Source organism: Rhinichthys klamathensis, unplaced genomic scaffold (genome assembly GCF_029890125.1).
Source record: "Rhinichthys klamathensis goyatoka isolate OS25496 unplaced genomic scaffold, OSU_Roscu_1.1 h1tg000417l_1, whole genome shotgun sequence".
Taxonomy (NCBI): domain Eukaryota; kingdom Metazoa; phylum Chordata; class Actinopteri; order Cypriniformes; family Leuciscidae; genus Rhinichthys; species Rhinichthys klamathensis.
This window is the reverse complement of record NW_026606915.1, coordinates 37,740-57,125: the sequence shown is the minus strand read 5'-3', so window position 1 is coordinate 57,125 and position 19,386 is coordinate 37,740. Positions and strand designations below refer to the sequence as shown.

The following is a 19,386-nucleotide window of genomic DNA, read 5'->3' as shown; positions in this document are numbered from 1 at the left end:
AAAAACTAAAGAAAACGGTAAAAAAAAAGAAAAAAAGAAGATGTCTCCGGTTATTGGTTGAATTATCATGAAACAGAGGCTACATCAAAGGTCGTCTCATAAAACTCTCTGCTCGGAGGAGGATACTCTTGGGAGCAGCTTCAGAGAGGCCAAATATCACTTTGTAGGAGCTACAGAGTTCAGAAGCTCAGCAGAAAAGGGTTTAAGACAAATTCAAATAGGAGTGAAAAGATGTTTATGGGAAATAAATTACTTCTCTATTGCATCCAAAGTAAAAAGCACCAGATATTGTGCATCATTGTCCTGCTGTCCACTGAAAACATGAAGAGAATGTATCATGAATATAAAAATATACACACTTTTTTTTCATAGTGTATAAAAAACTGCCGGTGAAAAATACTAAAATACTTAACTATTATTTAAGATGCATACATTCTCTGAAATTAAGTCTTGGCATCTTATGAGGTATTGCTTCTAAACTAAACTGACCTTGTTTTTAAGGATGTTCAGATATTTTTTCTGGAAAACAAGATCCACATGCTGAATTTTTTCTTTTTTTTAACATTTTCTACAAATCCTTAAAAACTCTGATAGATATTTTTTGTTCTACTACAAAAGTTCCTCACATTTGAACCTCATGATCAGCACAGCACTGGCCCTTACCCAAACCCTTAGAGAAATATACGGAAACAAAATGAGATCTGTGGGAGAGCTGGAGCCAGATCTAGTTTATTTACAGTATAAAAATAAACACCTGACCATGACATCACCTTTCAGGATACACACAGTATGCAAAACAGTTTCATGTTCACCAGCCATCCATGAAGTTTGTTTTCACAGTGAAAATTACCTTTAAATGATGGGGCATAAACCCACAAAAAAATTCTACAGCACTCATGAGCACGTTTTTTTGTGCAAAAAAGTCTCCTCAGTCAGCCGGACAGAAATATAGCTCAAAGACAGACTGAGGATTTTGCCACCAACCTGAGCATCATTCAGTGGTGTCTTTATCACGGATGATCCGCGTCGCATGGGGGAAATCTGCTGCCACAGATAGCAGCTTTTCCTTTATGACAACCATTACACAGGTGAACTCCTGAACCCTGATTTAAGACGTTCTAATTTTAGAAAGAAAGGAACACCTACAATTCCTTTCTTTCAGACATAGACAGTAGACTGACGATAGTTAGGGCATGTCTAATACATTAACCAAAGATTTCTTTACAACAACTTTTCAAACAACTCTCTGAGCATTGAAAACAGATTAAAAGCTGTGGGAGAGTCAGGCGTTCCTTAGCAAAATGAACTTTGTTAAGGAAACAAGTTAGAGAAAGAACAAGAGCGCAGTTCACCAAGAGTTTCACCAAGGCCTTTTCATGAGTGTTATATCACGTTTCAAAACCTCTTGTGTTGAATCTGCACATAATTAATAGTTTGGTAATTGCACAGCATGGTTTTCTTATGCAAAAGAAATACTAGGTGGGTTTTAATTTCACCTTTTTCCCTGTAAGGAGCGACGGTGAGGTGTGTGAGATAAACATCAGTCTTCCATAATGGCAAATTGAGACAGAGCTGGAGAAGATAAGGTGAGCTGGAGCAAATAGAGCAGATAGGCAAATGAGAAAAAACGATTGGCAATTAAAAAGCTTCTGAGTAGCGGAGATATTTTGCTATCAGGCCTGCTCCTGATCCACACTGGATAAAAAGACCACCCATCTGTAAAGCTGAGAGATCAACATTTGTGCTCTCCACACTTCACACCAAACACAACAACCATCTAAAGCCTTTCTAATTTTGTTCTAAGGGTGTATTTTTTTTCACCTTTGATGCATAATCTATATATATAAAGAGTGGAGATCATAATGTCATACTGCTCTTATTATTGCTCCAGTATTTAGTATGCATATTTAGTACAGTATGCAAATGTTCTAGATGCACACTGTCAGAAAAAATGTGCAAAAATTGTACCTTTAGCTTGTCACTTACCCCTTTTCCACCAACGCATTTTGAGAGCCGGTTCGGAGCCGGTGCCTGCGCGCGAACCAGTTCTTTGTGTTTCGACAGCCAAAGAACAGGTTCTCGGCCAGGAAAACTGGTTCCAAAGCGGCACCAACTCCTTGCTGGACTAGAACCGTTCTTTTACCAAGTCATGCTTACGTCGGGGGCTGGGGGCGGGTTTAGATAACATATTTTCTGACATAATATAGGATCGCAAAGCCAGGAGAAACATTTGCAGAAACACGATGTAGTCCGCCATTGTAATTGTTATGCTTGAAGTTGGCGCAAGCGTTTCTAGTTTTTTTTTATTTTTATTTTATTGAAAACGTTATGTAAGCAAAGGAGAAAACAGTCACAATATAGAACAAATAAATGGAAAGAAAAAAAAGACACAAGACAGGAGTACACAACTAATCAGAAAAGATTACATATCAAAGGAAAAGATTAAAAGACTTACATATTTCAATTGTTTTTAAAGCCTTCTTGGTTCACGAGTTAGAGATAATCCCAAAGTAATGTTGTAGCCTACTTGCAAGCGTTTCTAGCTAAGATGTATGGTGACGTACACAGTGACGTAACAACGTCGTTCGCTGGGCGCTCTAGTCAGTGGAAAAACAAACAGGTTCTGAGAAGGTTCGCAAGTTGAACCAACTCCGAACCAACTTTGAACCAGCACCGGTTCCGAACCAGTTCGTTTTTGGTGGAAAAGGGGTAACTGGGGCAAAACCCTCAAAGGTACACCTCTGTACCTGATCTACTTCTTAAAGGATGTTCACCCAAAAACGAAAATTATCCCATAATTTACTCACCCTCAAGCCATCCTAGGTATAACCTATATGACTTTCTTCTTTTAGCTTTTGTAAGAAAAATATAAATAATTCTAACTTTATAAATTGTAATCACTATAGCTTCCAGTAACGGCCATCCGCACGTTCACGAGAGAGTCGAGTTCCGGCGTATGACGTAGGATGTAGGAGTAGCACAAGCTTAGGTGAGAGTAGATGCCTCTCGCAGTACAAGAAAATAGGGCTGGGCAACAAACTCAAGCTCCTCCGACATTTCTCTTTGAAAATTCATATTTAAGACTTCTAATTCGTGACAATCCTCTGCGCTTCTGCGTTCGTCAATACGTCACGCGTCGGGTCAGTGTTCACTCTTTGGCCGGAACTCAACTCGCGTACGGCTGTTACCGGAAGCCGGTGATTCTAGTTTATAAAGTTATAAATATAGGCAAGGCAAGGCAAGTTTATTTATATAGCACATTTCATACACAATGGTAATTCAAAGTGCTTTACATAGAAGAAATTAAAATAATCAAAACAAATAAGAATAATTAAAACAGTTTAGAATAAAAAATAAAATAAAGTACAGTAAAGTACAGTAATATGGATATTTTTCTTCCAAAAACGCATTGCTTCGATTCAAAAGGGATTTTTTATTAACCCCCTGGAGTCGAATGGATTACGTTTATGATGGATGGATGCGCTTTTTTGGCTTCAAAATCTGTTACTATTCACTCCCATTATGAAGCTAGGATATTTTTTTTTTATATAATTCCTATTGTGTTCGGCTGAAGGAAGAAAGTCATATACACCTATGGCTTGAGGGTGAGTAAATTATGGGATAATTTTCATTTTTGAGTGAACTAACCCTTTAAGGTAGCAACATGCACCCTTTATTAGGTCACAAATGTGTACCTTTAAGGGTTCTGCCTCAGAGAGAAGCTAAAAGTAAAACAATTTTCCCTGATAGTGTGCATTCAGAAAACGTGCATACTGTACCCAATATGCATACTATACACCGCAGCAAAAGTAAAGTCTTAAGTAATACACAAATAAAAAACAGCAGGCTGAGGCTGTATACACTGTATACTGTGCAGTATCCAGAGAGCTAGCATTCCATTCCAGCACTACTCTGAATGAAAAGCGTCTACGATTTTCTTTCGATTCATTTGTGTCTGATTAATAGCTTCATAACCATTTGAAAACTGAACAAAACATCATCAACTAGCTTAATATCACTCCGGAGAAGGTCTGCAAGATACAGAGAAGATTAGTTTTCTCACCTCCACTTTGTTCATTACAGTTGCCATGCATCACCTGGGCCGCAGCCTTGCCGTCAGTAATGCATTGTGCTCTGGCTAACAGGATTTCAGTCAGACCTCACAGCAGCAATCATCGGTAGGATCTTACACAGTTAATCCATTTGCCAAGAGCGTTTGTATAACCTTGGGTCATTAGAGTTTCCCATCAACTCGCTTCTTTTCCCACATCCATCTTCATGACCGAGAGTCACACACGCCATGCCAGGATGTGACAGCAAGCGGGAATTAGCTTTCATTTCACTGTGCTGTACTTGTGGAAAATTGAGTAAATAAATTAGACAATTTAAAAAACAAATAACTGAGAAGAGGGCACACGGATCTCCTCTGTATGACTGCCCGGGGAAGTTGAGTGGAAGTAAAATGGATGGAGGGAACACGATGAGTGACAAGAAGGAAGCTGAAGATTCGGGTCTGACTCTCAAGCCAAAGGCCCAAACCAATGGACAGATACGTCCCAATGGGGCGGCAAGAGGGGAAGGGAGGGGTTGGCCTAAACATTCCACAGAGAGTTGCAGATAACGGATGGTCAAATGCATTTAGAGACGACTGCTGGCAGATTAACTTAACTTCCATCCAAAGGGATGGAAGGACGAGGGATGAAAGAGAAAGGGCGAGGAATAGAGGCTAGCGCCCTGTAATGGCTCTGCTAATCTCTTTGTCCTACTGAGTGATCCAGAGCCAAATCTCTGTCCTCTCATCATCTACGAACACGGGGGCCTCATTTTAGACATTCCTCACTCATTGGCCACATCCGTTTCTCTAACATCAGCTTTGAGAAGCCATTCTCTTTCTCCACTGGTGCCCTTGGTCACCCCTTTTGTTCTTTTGTTCCAGATTCCCAGGTCTAAACAACAAGAAAAAACAAAAATGGCAAATCTCAAAAAACCTCAAAAGAACACCCCTCTCTCTCTCTCTCTCTCTCTCTTTCTGAAAGAAATTAAGAATAAAATAGTATTTACTCAGTGAAGCACAACTTTTCGTCTGGCACCAAGTTTTCAAGCTTTGTTTGCATAATTAATAAAAATACATGATCTATGTGATTCCATTAACCCCCCACCAGTCTCGCTAGATGAAAAATATTTTTTCGACGATAATTTTGAACATCTGGAAAAAATTAGTCACGTATCCAAGTTACACCCTTCTGAAAGATTTCTGGCATGGTGTGACTTTACAGCAGGGCTTGAAAAAGCACACAGTTGCCCGCACTCTCACACTTTCACTCATATAATTCAGCTTACGGTCAGCGCTCCCTTTCTGGAATGCAACCCTGACAACACAGTCAGAGCATATATCAATCCTGTTTTCCTATAAAACTAGGTAAACACAGTAAGAAGAAAACAGCAGTCAAAAAAAAAGGAACCTAAACCCTTCCAACTGTACAATACAAAAACAGGAGTTTGCGATTAGTTGAAAACCTGTTGAAAAACAGCACTGTGTTAAAGTCGTCATGAAATTTTACCATTCGTATTTTTATATGTAATATTGTAGTGTTTATTATAAATGATTTATCTGTGCACTTCATTATTTTTTTTAAATGCATGTACCCTTATAATCTTTAATCAAATACGTTACCCTTCCCTCCCCCCTCGAAACGACTTCTCTTCTCTTCCGGTCAAAAACTATTACTAGAGGGCGTGGCTATTGGGGTCTGTCTCGTTTCTGGCCCGCCTCTCAGAAACCTGTCAGTGTCACTGACAGCCAGCAAATATGGTGTTTAGGTGCATTTTTGGTTGCGCTCCTCACGTCCTCTTTCCTATCCCTAAACAACCTTGTCTGCGTGCCCACTGGCTCGAATTCCTGCATTTCGAAGAAGTAGGAATAACGGCGAGTTCGCGTCTGTGTGCAAGGCATTTCATCAGGCACCTCATCTTGGTTCGCGTGAGGCTCATATAAATATGGGGTGATTCCTTCCGGAAAATTTGGCTGCTCGTCCTCGCGCTCATCGTCGGGTTCCTCAATTAAAAATTCTTCATGGGAGGGTAACGATGGTGAGTCCGGTGGAGAGAAATCCTCCACAACTGACTGTAAACTGGCATTCAAATCTGCCTCCATTTTGTTAGCAATGCCCAACCTCCAACGATCCAATCAATTTCCGAAGGACGAAATCAAGCCCCACCCTACTTTTTTTTTTCTAATTTCAGAAGCCGTTTCACTCGGATACACGTCACAATAAGGAAAAAAGGACAATCTCAACTTCCGTTTCATGACGACTTTAAGCAAGATAATCAAAACCATCATTAGTTAGCAGGCTTATCAAATAATGGATGTTAGGCGAATCTGTTGTAAATCAAATCAAATCGAATAAAACATTTACTCATTTAAAATAGATTAATTTTAAACAAACAAATAAATATGTAGAATTTAGGTCAAAACAGATAATCAAAACAGGACTTTTTAAGACGTTTGCTAAGATAGCAGGATAATCAGTTAGTATGCTAGTGGTATGCAATGCTAGACTGTAAATCTGTTAGCCTGTTGGCTAAATTAAAAAATTGAACGACAAATGTATAATTTGACCATTTATAGTTTCTGGAATATAATATGATGTGACATAAGTTTTTCGCGATTGTCAAAATGTCACATTTTCTTGCAGTCCAGCATAATTCGCCATTTCACCGCAAAATAAGCGCAATAAAATTAAAAGGTCACAAAAATATATATATTATAATCATCTACCTGAACTATCCCTAATTTGTAATGCATTATTTTCACGAGGATACAGATGTTGTGCACGTGATGTCAGTGGTCTGAGTGAAACAAAATGAAAGCGAACCTTTCTCAACTGCTGTCTCGCATAAGTGCCAAAAACTGGGCAATGAAATTAAGATGGATGAATGACAAAATAAAAAAGTATTATAAGCTTGACAATACTAAAAGAGTTATTAAAAGTGAAGTATATCACAACTCTACTGACATACTGACCGATGTCAGACTGGCTGCAGATTTCTATGCGTGCGCTTGTCGCCTGTCAGCACGCAAGTACCGAATTGTGCGTTCTCTTTCTAGGCTTATCGGACTTGCACGGTTCATTCATCATCAAAAAAAATTTAATCTTGTTCAGTTATGTCTTAAGTGAACAAAGAGTTTGGGCGTGTGTCAATATTGGATCCGTGATTTAAAGTCTTAAAGTGAAAGCAACCTATTAAACTGGCTGCTGTCTGTGTCGTTAATGTTAATCAAGCACTGTTTGTATCTGCATCTTTTATGTTGCATTTATTTTGTCCTATTGTCATTTGTTTCTTTGTTCTTATTTTATTACTGGCGGTTTAGCTGATTACTTAAACTAATTACTTGATAACTTTTTACTTCTATTAGGCAAGTATTTGTTTTGCTGTGGTTTAATTATAAGATTTTGGTCATATTGCCCATCCTTAGTAATCATGTTATTAAAGCTAGATAGTACACCATTAGGCTAGCCTAGCTAGCTATCTAATAGCCTAACAATTTTGAAAATATATTTGTATTATTACTACATTTCTGGGCAAGGCTGTGCAGCACACTCAACATCCCCCTTTCCAAGTCTGAAAAAAAGTCCATAGGTAGTTTTAAAAGTTAAAATGTATCAACATAATAAACAACATAATACATAATATAGTAAAGGTGGTATCCTTATTATTTTTATCTCAAAAGTGAAATTAATTTGTAGGATTTATTTATTACAAATTTCAACCTACAGAATAACTTTGCTTTGATGACATCGGGTTATGGGAGGTGCAATGACCTTGTGGGAGTTGTTTGTTTTACTAGAGGATGCCAAAAAGAGGGAGTAATACACAGTAGCACTGCATGAAATGGGTGAAGCAACTTCAGGCTATTGCTATTGCAGGGTTTTGGAGGGCAAAAGCCCATATGGACGTACATCAACAAAAGCACGCACCGCAAATACTGTTTTCTGGCTGCGAGTCAGCAATGTGGTCTCTCCAGGGAAAGGCACTGGGAACCTTTGCCAAGAGATCAGTTCATGCAGGGTCTCCGGGCTGCGGCCATGGGCAGGGCAGGAAAGACATGTGTTTGACTTCCCCCTGTCACTGCTCTGGCTCCCGTTGTCCTGTTTGCTGCTTCTGCCACTGAAGGTCCAGCTGTTAACAGATCAAATATCAGGCCTAGGGACCAGCCTGCCTCTGAAGCACAACACTGAAATACAGTCACTCAGAGGGCTGGATAGCGGCGGTGGGCTGTCATGGACATTTTAACAGTCTGGGATGAGTGATTGCGCCGTTCTCACTTTCTGTCTATCACATCCTTATCTTGTCCTAATGCGCAGCCACTCAGAAGTGATTAAATCAGCGATAGACTTTATGATTGCTTGTGTGTGTGAGCAAGTGGTCACAAAGTCACACCAGTGAGCGAGCTGCCTCTATAGCACATGCTTCAGAAAAAGGAAGGGCATGTTGTCATGGAAGCCCTTGTTGATTTACAACATGGCTTATATTGTGCAGTGAGATAAAGGCTGTGTAATATATCCAGTGACTTAAGGCGCAGTGCATGAGAGACGTACACACAGAGCTCTGGGCTCAATGCAATCTATCCTGCTCCTCGACCTGTTTAAGGTGGTTATATTCTTCACAATTCTATATTTATGAAGCCTTATGCATCAAATACATAGATTTATAAAGAATAGCCATTGTGAACTGGTGTTGTAGTCATCCATCTCATTGCAAAAACATTACTTACGCACTTCAAGAGGCTCTCAGCACCTGAACTATACTTCACAAATGCTAAAAGCGACTGGCATTTCATGGCCCATTGACTAATGCATTGCAGCGCTGTTCCGTGTATGCATGCAGTGCATGGCAGAAGCGTTCGGGAACAACGTCTGGGAGCTTGATCCACCATCTGCACGGTACGGCGTCACGGAGACGGTCCTGTGAAATCGAGGAGAGGCCGGATGATCCATTAGAAACCCAGCCGGTCCTGTCTGTGCCGCCGAGATGGTGTGGCTATTCATACCTCATGTGAAAGGCCCATCTGTAAGCAATATTCTCTTAGGATCCATACGAGCCCTAAAAGCACAAGCTACATAAAGAAACTGGATCTGATCCTTGGGGCTTTGGAGGCAGCGGAGGAGAAAAGCTCATCAGCATCAGCTATTGTTGCTTGTATATTATGATACAAGACATTTTAGGTATCTTTCAGCATTCTAATGAGTTCGTTTATTAAACGCACTGATTATTTTGAATAAATTGAAAAATATAAATGCCTTAAAGTGCGTATGTCAGGTTAAATTTGTAATTAGGATTAACACAAAACAGTTAGGGGAAATGCACGTTTGACAAGTTGTTGTATTGTTTTGTATGATTTTCGATACCTAAAGGCAGAATATAAGATGAAAAAGTTCGTTATTTTCAGTACGTACTTAAAACTGCTCCTCCGCCCAAACGGATCGCTTGACGTCATAAGAGGGAGACGTCTCCCCAGAGCGCTGAGAAAGTGAGTCTGTGAGCTGTGTTGATAATTGTACGAGTGATAGAGCGAGAGAATTAGTGATTAGGACATTTATTTATTTAGTTAGCTATTTAAGTTAGGTAGTTAGTTAGGTATACGCAGGCGTATTTTCACAATGGTGAATTACTGCGGTAGTGCTGGGTGCTAAAACACAGTTAAAACCGGTCACAGAGTCCACTTTTTCCCAAAAAGCAGGTCTGTGTTCCGTGCCTGGGTCAACTTTGTTCGGACCAAACGCGCTGACTTCAGTGCTGCTTCGGTATCCAAGACTTCGGTCATTTGCAGTGCACATTTCTTCCAGTTTTTATGTTTCCACTGTTCGATCGCGCCCGCGTGTCTCTCTCTCTCTCTCTGTCTCTCTCTCTCTCTCTCTCCCTCTCTCTCGCGTCTCTCTCTCTCTCGCGCGTCTCTCTCTCTCTACTTTAGTGCTGCTTCACACACACACACACACCAACACCAACATATTCCAGCATTGCAATCTTGACATCGAAGCCTGTTCATTATAGCCACGGAGCTTCAGAGCTAAGGCGGAGCTACAGATCATGTGTCCCTAAATAACCCGCGTATCTAACAGTAGTTCCGCATTAATTAATTTGCACGCGAGTTTTATTTATTTTTATACTCGTGTATTCATGCACTGAACCGTGACGCCCGTACCGTTTCGGTATACATGTACCGTTCCACCTCTAAGTTATGCCTATATGCACCTGCCCAACTCTCCACTGGTTATCTTCACACCAGATATTTATGTTTCTTCGATAGGAATTATTTAAATTTCTGTTTGCCTCCTCATCTGTCTCACGCCTGGGAGGCTCAAAAGTGTATGGCTGTGGGGGGATTTTGAGGGGGATTTGAGGGGGATTTTGGATCTGCTCAGACTCAAAACTTCCCATACGTGAATAGAACGTTTGTGGCACGACTCCCTCTTCTGACGTCACAGCTCAGCTGTGTTTTAAAAATATGATCTTGACAGAAATGGCTATAAAGCTTACTGTAGGGTAATTACAGTAATAATTTTAATGATAATTACATTTTCACTCAGACATCTAACCCTTATTTAATATATCAAAAAAAAAAAATTAACCTGACATAGACACTTTAAATTCAAAGTATCTTGCTCTTTCTCTGAAATATACTCTTTGGAAAAACTGTAATATAGAAATATATTAAGAAAAAATATTCATTATACTAAAATTAACTCGTATAACTTTTTCCTGTGTGAACTGTGCATCTTTCAAAAGGTAAGAGCCTTCTAAAGTGGGTTATATAGTGTCCATCAAATAGAGACAAATGTGAGAAGACAGGCAAAAAGCAGAGGGACGAGTTATAAAGAGATACACAGAGAGAAAAAGAGAATAAAACAGAAAGAGAGTGATACTGGGGCATCATTAGTTCTAATGTATTCCAGCCCACTGCCATTCAATTTCAGCAGCCCACTACGAAGGTGTGTTTGATTAGCGGCAGATTGGATTTTGATTTCTGGAATATTGCCTCCTAATTGCCTGTTTGGATTTCTAATCATAGATTAATGGCACACAACAAAAGAGCATGTGGATAATAAACCAATAGCTGAAGCGTAGCTAATTCATTCCCCCTATACTCTACTATGGAGAAAGACTGCTCTTTCATTAAGCAAAAACAAAGGGCATTATTGTGCGTGACTTGCTTTTATAACAATCAACGAGTCTCTGACAAGTACTGCACAAACCGTGACCTGTAAAACATGCTCTTTAAGAAAGTATCATTGAATCTAGTTTCATCATAAATGATCGTTTTAGCCGCAGCTCACAGAAGTTACAGAACGATTACCAAACACTTCTGTAACAAGCCGGAAATTTGCCAAAGAGACACCCGAGGCAACAATCGTCTCTGTAAAATCAAAACCAAATCTATAATTGAAGCTGAGGTGAGATAGACCAGTTATGCTGGTATAGTCGTACGATCTCCTAATATCTAATGGAGCTTTGAGCACTGAGGCTTCTCCTATGATTATCATTAAGCATAAAAAACAATATTATTCAATATTAAATAGAATAATGTTTAATTAAAATGAATAATGAATGTAAATAATTAACTAAAAAAATCATTTGTACAGTTGTATTATTTAATTGTGTGACTAGACATGATGTCTGTATGAAAAACAATGCTAACAATTGCAGCAACACTGTGTTCTGAATAGAACATTACAGCATTGTGCAAATTATATTTTATTCAGAAAATGCAAAAATGTAAATACTTTAGCTAAAAATGTTGTGTGGGCAACTTAGGCTGATTTGAATTATTTTTAGGGTCAGAATAGGAGATATCACAGCTGCCCACAGCCAGCCGGATATCAAACCCTCATTAATACAGGAAGGAAAAGGCAGTACTGAGAGAGATGGCTTGTTTTGGTGAGTGTGTCTGCGTGCATCCATGTGTCATGTCCAGAGATATCCAGCATGCTCCATCTAATTACAGTTGGATTCCTGGAAGAGAGTGACCCAAACAGCTCATCCACACAGCTGCCAAAATCACTTAGTTTCACTTCAACACCTTTCCATTTATCAGCCAAGTAACATGAAAACATCCAACTTCTGATTCTCCCTTTTTAAAAAATGACCAAATCCTAGCTTTCGAAGCTGTAGCACTTAAGAATCAATCATTACTTAAATACCACCACATTAAACCAAAACAGTCTGAAATATGCTTTCTGCAAATTGCACATTCAATCGTTTAAAAGATAAATGATAGTAAAGACTTTTCCTTTCTATTCATCAAAGAATCCTACAAAAATATTGATCACAGTTTCCACAAAAATATTAAGAATAATAATCGTTTTCAACATTGATAATAATGTTTCTTGAGCAAAATCAGCATTAGAATGATTTCTGAAAGATCATGTGACTGCTTTGCAACAAATTGTAATAGTATTTCACAATAATTACACAGTATTTGCAGCATAAGCATACTTGGTGAGCATAAGAGAAAAACCACAAACTTTTTGAACAGTAGTGTAAATTCATAGTGCTATTGCTGGAGCTTTGGTGTAAACCCAGAAAGACTAAGAGCATCGTTTCAGTCCAGGAAGGAAATACTAAGAAAGTCTCAAGGCTTTCTGTCCTAACAGCCTGGAATTCAGCTCCACTCCTGCTGAAGAGGAAGTCAGTTAATCTCAGTGTAATGAGAGTGTAAATTATAAACAAAATGACTTGCATAGGATAGTCACAACAAACATTTGAACAGCTTTGATGAACTACCGCTAGAATTGTACATCTCTGTTCATTCTGAAATGTGATGACTAATTCAAGAAGGTGGTTAGAGAGTTTAGTCATTAGTAATTTATCTGTCTGACATGTCTTTTTTTAAATAGTGAATGAGGTAAGAGCAGGCTGGCAGATCTGCAACACATTTTGGCAGAATTAAAGGACTGCTACTGTACATCACCATTGCACACTATCCTAACTGAACTTCATAAAACTACTTAACGCAGTAAATCTATTTTGATGATCCTTCGGAAATCAATTTGGTGTAAAACATTTCTTAATATTATCAATGTTGAAAACTACTGTGCAGCAAATTATTTTTGTGGAAACTGTGATATATTTTTTAGGATTCCTTGATGAATAGAAAGTTTAAAAGAACAGCATTTATTTAAAATAGTTTTTTGTAATAATGTATAAAACGTTATCAATGTAATGCATTTTGTTTCTGTTTCTGCAATTTATTTAATTAATATAAAAAGACAGCTATATATTTGAATGTATGAAGACCCATGTATGCCATGTGAAAAACAGTATGTGTGGTATAAAGACATTCTTTTATATCATAACTGGATGCTTTTCAAAATTAAATAATAATAAAAAAATAATTATAATATATATAATAAAAAAAATATATATATATATATATATATATATATATATATATATATATATATATATATATATAATAAAAATATAAAAATACAGAAAGAATTTTTTTATATTGTTGTCATTGTATTAAAACCAAAATAATATGGTAGATCATACAGATTTGAAATGACATGAGGATGAGTAAATGATGAGACTATTTTTGTCCCTCACATTTTTGACTGAACTATTGCTTTAATAATCTGAATGGGCTGGAGTCCAAATTAAAGCCGCAAATCCAATCTATGTGCAAATCAGGTCTGAGGCCCTCTCTAATTTTCTTTGAAATGTACAGCCAACACAATTTTGACCTTCTCAAAAACTTTTGTCAGTTCGGGACACATACGGCATCATACACTAAACAGAACAGAGAAAGGATTATATAAACAAGAGGCTAGAGAGGTCAAAGTAGAGGAATTCCTATAACCCTGCAGACTAGTTTTGAGATACACAGCACTGCAAAACAATCTGGGTTAGCGTTTCTCACCATCTCTTACAGTAATGCAGCCTCAATCAAAGAAACTTTAACAGCGAGAAGTGCAAAGAGTTCCTCTTCCACCATACAAGCGCATTTCCTGTTGTATTGTTTTTCTCACACTCTTATTCCCTTCAGGAGTCTGAATGTGAACTCTCAAACATAAAGTCAATATGTCAGCACAGACGTGACAGGACGAAGGGGTTAAAGAGAAGAGCCGCTTCATGTCGAACACTTGACATGGGGCCATGCCGGGTAGTTAAGTCACACGAGACGTATCAGCCGTCTTCTCTGACAGTGTTTATATGTGCACCATATATTGATCCTTCATTTTATCTATTTTTTGCCTTTTGTCTACTACTTTTTCTTTTCTCTTTTTATTCTTCTATTTTATTTTTATTATACTGTAAAGCACTTTGGATCAACTACGGTTGTGTTAAACTTGTGCTATATAAATAAACCTTGACTTGACTTGATATGTGTGGGGATTGTGGGTGGTGAACTCCACAAAACTAATTTGATTTTTTCATAAAGGTCCACCTGCTTTGAGACAGACAGCGACATGTGGAGTGCGTCCTGCATGTCTGTCCCCTCTCATTGCACTGACACTGACATGATTGTGTTGATGTTACATCCCGAGTGGCACAGTCTGTTCTTCGAACATCTGTCCCTCAGTACACCTTAGACGCTTTAAAATCCAAGACTCCACAAAGTCTAGCACCTCTCTGTCATAGTACCAACACCATAGCAACACAGAAGCAGTGAGGTGCTTGGGAAACATGGGTTAAGGTTGGGCTGGCAGATCTGAGTAGCACTTATTAAAGGTGAAGCATGTCATTTCTGTGCAACTAAAAGCACCAAACAAAATTATTAATTTAAAAAAATTTTTTTAAAGAAAATGTGAGTGGCGTTCGTCCGTACAGACACTGCCGCCTCAATGCAAGGGTTCCATTATGCATTTTTTAGGTTGTTATGAGTTGTTTTTAGTGCATTACTATGTGGTTGCTAAAGAGTTCTGGGTGTTGTTAGGTTGTTACTTGCAGGTCTAAGTAAAGCGAGTCCACCACCAAGTCTCAGGTTTCAGATAAAATAATACAATTTTTGCCTTATTCTGTGATAAGAAAGAAGTTATTTCGTATTTCGTTCCTTTTCTATGGAATGGTGTTCTTAAAAAAAAAAAAAAAAAAAAAAAGTAAAAATGAATTTGACTGATAGAATTATTATTATTATTTTTTCAAGATTTCTATAGATACATTGTTATCGTGAATTCTTTTGGCCACAATAATCATGTAGTGAAAAATCTGATATTGTGACAACCCTAGTGTGAAACATCATAACAGTGTGAAACAGACACAATTGATTACGTCTGTGCGTCGTTCCAGCCCTAATATTTTTTTCTAATTAATTAAACACTCTTTATATGTCTATATTTAAAAAAAAATATCTCTATCTATATGCAAGTTTATTTATTTATTCAATTTATGAATTTGAGATTTATGAATGACTTACGGCTGTCTCTGTATGTTCATTTGATAAAAAATATGTATTTGCATGTTAAATTTAGGAAAAATATTTAAATATATATATATATATATATATATATATATATATATATTTATTAGACCAGAACAAAATTAACTTAAAATCGTTGTTTTTTTTATTTAATTATTTGACAAAATACCACACTGTGTCCTTGAGTAAAATCTTTAAATGATTAGGTATGTGGATTGCGTGCAGTTAGCTGGTTGGCAAGCATACACCAGCTAATATAGCTAGATGAGATCGGACACAGCACACAAAACTGGCTTTGTTTTTGTAGCCCCTCAGACACTGATACGTTTATCAGTCTGAGAATCTACTAAATTCTCAGTAGATCTGCAGCTTACCTGAACTCTTCCAACATGATGAACATTTCATAAACAGCATACTGTTGGCTGGGACACTGAGGAAATAGCCCAAGCCAGAGTTTGAAGTATATCAATCTTCATGGCTCTAAAATGAGACTGAGATACACTTGAAAAATGTTTTTCCAACCACAGCAGCTGTATTTAAGAGTGACGGGGGTGTAAATGTTAACTGAGGGAGCCTTAATTCTTGGAATGTTCCCAAATGATATAGACAAAAGCAAACAGTACTTTGTTATGATATAGAACTTTGTTATGATATAGAACCCTTGGCCATCTGAAGTCGACAGGCATACAAGATGTGCCAATGAGATCTGCCAAAGTTTGTTCTAGCAGAACAAAAAACAATATCGGTGAGCTTGAAACTAGAACTACATGTGCAATAAAAACTGAAAGACTTCATATTGGCATCATATTGAATAAATCCAATATTCTGTCAAGGTTCTCTCAGGCAGCCTTCTTGCTAACAGGGCTTAAATGGGAAGATGACCAACCAAGCATGCAATAAAAGATACTAAAGCAATAGTGATTGAAAATCACTAAAAGCGTGGTGATAAAAGGCTGTTAAATAATAATCAAAGAATTGCGCTGGAGAACGTGAACACAGAACAACAGCAACCTTGGAATTTAACTGCATTGACAGCAAAGCATTAGGCGCTGAATGAGCTGTCACAACATAAATAATGTTGGCAAATGCTAAAAACAAGCTAGGAAAATGCTATTAGGCCTGGAAAAGGTCTGTATAGCCAAGGATAAAGGCGGCTTTTAACTATTGGCAGCGCTCAAATCACTTCTGTAAAGGCGACTCAATACAGTAGCTGGTCTTAATCCCATTCAAAAGCAAGGGAGGAATATCTATACGTGCTCATCTTATTGGTTGAGGACAGCCAGAACCGATTTTCCCACTCTCTTCCCTTCGCCCTGCCTTCATTTACTGAAGAAGCCCGATGTGCAGTGGCAGCCAAAAGCGCACCATCAACAGCTATGCAGAAAGCCACACTGGACTCCTATTTTGTGCCTGAAAACAAGGCCCTCAAATTCAATCCATGTTGAGAAGATTAAGAGGCTCTTCAGTGGCATTCCTGCTCCATATGGCTACAAGGTGTCTGCCTCTATTCGGTCTGAAAGGGCTTAACATGCCATGCCAAGAGACTGGAGTACCTGTCTCTATGAGATAAAGGAAAAACTGTCTATTTTCAGTTAAACATACATCAATGGCACAGACATGGATTAAACTGGGAAATAGGTAGTTACCTTGTGCTCTAGGACTGATTAGTTTGCATAAAGAAGGCCTTTAAGTGCATTAAAATAACACTGGGGAACACATAAGAACTAAGATCTAGTCTGAAGCATTCTGGTACAGGAATATCGTTAGTTCCTCTGTCAGTTCATATATTAAAATGACTCAGGTGTCTAAACAAGGTTCTTTAAAGGGGTCATATAATGCCATTTTTGTACAAGCTAATATGATTCTTTAAGGTCTAAATTAAAAGTTTGTAATATACTTTAATTAAAAATTCTCATTAGTATTGTAAGAAAACACTTATTTTACCTGGTCAAAAACAGCTGTTTTCAGCACGCCGTTTCAGTGCATATGCCTTTAAATGATAATGAGCTTCGCTGACTCCGCCCCTCTATTCTGTGCGTACACCGTTTGTAACACAATAACACAATAACCATAACGTGTTGTTCATTATAAACGTGGGATTATGAATTATATTGAGAACGTCGTAAATAGAAAACATGCCGTATGTACCCTGAGTGTAAACCGACGCATTCATCGTGAAGCGTGCAGCTAGCGATTTGCAAAGATTAATATAAATATTAATATAAAGGTTAATAAAACATTACACTCACTTCAGTTCTTCTGGAGGTTCAGCAGGAACACGAATAGTTGGTCCCGATCCTTTATTCAGGAGCAGCTTCTTAGCTAAACCAGCTCATACTGACCCTCCTTTATAAAGCAGTCTGGTGAGAAATGATTCACGCAAACATGAGTTGCTCGTGGGGAATATTCCGTTCGAAAACAAAACTCAGCCACAGCGTCTTCAGCGGTTCGGATTTAAGAACATTAAAATGACTGCTGTGTTCGTTATTACACCCAAGAACAGAACACCACAATCGCTTAGACGCCATTCTGCTCATAGACAGAGCTCCAGCATATCAACAATGACCGCACGCGGACTATGATTGACAGCTCGCTCACGAGCGAGGGCGGGTCTGTGTTGAAACGCTGCTGTCAATCAACAATCGTGGGAGGGGCGTGCGACCGTGTGACGTCACACGGTCGAACGGCTTGATTTGAGACAGGGGAAAACATATAAGGAGAGTAAAAAAAACAACACTGGATGAATTTTTATCATTTTATGATGGTTGTGTACAGGCACTGCCAACACACATTTCAGTACAATCAACTTGTAAAAGTGCATGTATCATTATATGACCCCTTTAAAGAAAAATAATATTAATAAGTATTATAAGAAGAATATTCCCTCCTCTTAATACAACCTCATACTAACTAACAATAGCAAGTAGCAAATCATTGTTTTGCTGGGTTGTGAAGTAAAGGTGTTTTTTAAAGGCCAAGCTTTCATGTGCCCGAAGATCTATTCGGAGGCATTCCTGTACAGAAATATCATTAGTTCCTCTGTCAGGTCGTACATTAAAACGGCTCAGGTCTCTCAAAAAGGTTAACTTCCTTAATCTTTCTTTATCTTCATTATTGAGATCCTTAGATCCAAACTATAGCAAAGCTTCAACAAACACCACAACAAAGATCAGGTTAAATCTAATGGAAAATTTGTCCACCTTCTTATAGTGGATATATAAAAAAAAAAATACACGAAATAAAATAAAATAAATAAAATAATAATAAAATAATGGATTGCAATTTATTATAATAATCAATAATCAAAAACAACTTAAAATCTTAACACAAATACAAAAACCCTAGTTTTCATGTTATACTTATTAAAATACATATAATAAATCAATCTCCCTCTAAATATCACCTTACATCAACTATACCAATTGCAATTTGCAGCGTTGTATAGTAAACTAAAGAGTATCGCCTATTTTTGTAAGGCTAAACCCTTCAAATTGCCCTACCTAACTGCCCTTTGAAAGAAATAGAAACACAAAGTCTATTCATCAAACCATTGATGAAAATCTAAAGGAGTTATTGAGTCTGGATCCACCTTCAAGGCTCAGAAAGCATGAAAGGGATCTTTCCTTTCGCTGGAGAACTGTCTAACCCGTGTGATCTGTTTGAGAGATGCTGCTGGAAAAGCCTTGCATCAGTGAACCTGTCTGGATCATTTGAACACTCCAAGTTTGGTAGCGATGCTGAAATCAAATGTAACTCCTTATCTTAGCCATAAGCTCTGACAGACAAGTGGAGAAGAGAATAGTGAGCAGCCATTACATGTTTTTCAGATGGATGAATTTTAATCGCCTCAAATGTCTAGCACAACGCAAACAGTGGAAAACACCCCACAGGATTTCACTATAAATAGCTCTCATCTACTTCAGAAACTGGATTCTTCATTCATGACTCCACCACGGGCTCTTCCA

General features: G+C 38.0%; 1 protein-coding gene across 15 annotated transcripts in view; it reads right to left on the bottom strand.

Moving 5' to 3' along the window:
* arvcfb (ARVCF delta catenin family member b) overlaps positions 1-19,386 on the bottom strand; it is a 152,838-nt gene that overhangs the window by 99,057 nt on the left and 34,395 nt on the right. Inside the window, exon 2 of one of the 15 annotated variants that reach the window (XM_056235270.1) lies at positions 7,989-8,181. The exons of the other annotated variants lie outside the window; for them this stretch is intronic. The gene's annotated coding sequence lies outside the window, so the exon portion shown is untranslated. The remainder of the gene's footprint in view (positions 1-7,988; positions 8,182-19,386) is intronic. 15 annotated transcript variants of the gene reach the window in all.